Source organism: Schistocerca cancellata, chromosome 2 (genome assembly GCF_023864275.1).
Source record: "Schistocerca cancellata isolate TAMUIC-IGC-003103 chromosome 2, iqSchCanc2.1, whole genome shotgun sequence".
Lineage (NCBI taxonomy): Eukaryota > Metazoa > Arthropoda > Insecta > Orthoptera > Acrididae > Schistocerca > Schistocerca cancellata.
This window is the reverse complement of record NC_064627.1, coordinates 1,018,320,634-1,018,322,083: the sequence shown is the minus strand read 5'-3', so window position 1 is coordinate 1,018,322,083 and position 1,450 is coordinate 1,018,320,634.

The window sequence follows — 1,450 nt, the reverse complement described above, 5'->3', positions numbered from 1 at the left end:
CCAATGAAAGGCTGAAAATAATTTTTAGCCTTAATAAAAGCATAAAAGAGTTACGTAAAACAGTTACAATGGTTGCGATATCCAAACCCAATGTGAAGTTACCTTCTCTAGCGAGCAAAAGTTGAACCACAGGGAGCTGAAGAGGCCGTTAGTGTAGCTTGCACGCATCGTGGACTGCTTGCAAAGCATGTTTACAAAACATTCACGATTCAATTACGAACTTACGGAGTAATTTTAAAGGTAGTTATCAATGGCAGTGCGGCAGATGTCCAGAAAGCTGGTGTTTATAACTAAGTATTGCTCGTTAAGCGTCTCCCTTGGATTTTTTTATGTTGGCCTAGATTTATAATTCTTAAAGAATCCCTTGTTCATTGTATGAAGGATTACGAAATCGATTTTGATGCTGGGCGCAATGTTACTCTCCAGTACGAGGGATATTATGGCGGTCTTCAGAACCATATGAAAATGGCGTAATTGTAAAGCTCGAAACCGGTAGTCAGCACAATAAAGTTCTCAGCAACAACTGGAGCAGTTTCCATTAAGTAAGCAGTTGCGAAAACTCATAAATCAACTTACTGTTTCGTAAAATATTAGGCTGTAAAATGTATAGACTCTTACTTGAGTCAGAACCAGTTCTGCAAGTATTGTTTTCGACATCTTTGTTGGTACCTAAAAACATAGTTTCTGAGGTATTCAGCAGCTTCATGAGGTTCTGACATAAAGGAAAAAATTCCGATGCTGGTACCTCAGAACATAGCTTTTAAAGTATTCAGCACATTCTTGAGGTGATGACGTAAGGGAACAAAAAGAAGTCGTTAGGCAAGAGAAGAATAATTTGAATACCGACGACGAGACATTGTTTCATTTTTTTTTTTGTCCGTTACGCGATTTCTTGTTTCATGTATTGCTTAGCTGAAGATAGGTATGAAGTTTTTGTTTTCTTTCCTGATTTCTTCTATGACTTGCGCAAACAAATTGTTATATGCCATTCAGCATTATCTGTTCTTTAGTTGTCTAAATCAAGGGTGCTATTTTTCCGTATAATCGATGAAACCAGCTAAAACTTTCTTACAAGCGTTTCGCGAACGAACCACTTCCGTTGGTTTCGGTTCATCTTGGACAACTACCAAAAAATTGAACTGCTGCTTAGTTCCCAGAACTTACGTAGTATCCCATTTTCGTCTCCGTTGCGATGTTGTCTAAGAATTTTTCATTTCCTCACACAAATTGGCACGAACCTGTCTTTTGAGCTGAGAAATGAGCTTTTTTCGCAGCTAAATGTAAATCAAATGTACTGCTGTCTGATAGGTGTTCAAGGATGCCTCTACCTTACAGTAAGCGAACAGGGTATTTATAACCAGCTAGCTGCGTAAAGTATCAAGTGCCATGCTTAAATGGATTATAACAAGGACTAGAACCTCAAGTTTAAAATCTGCCTCCACTTGGTTGT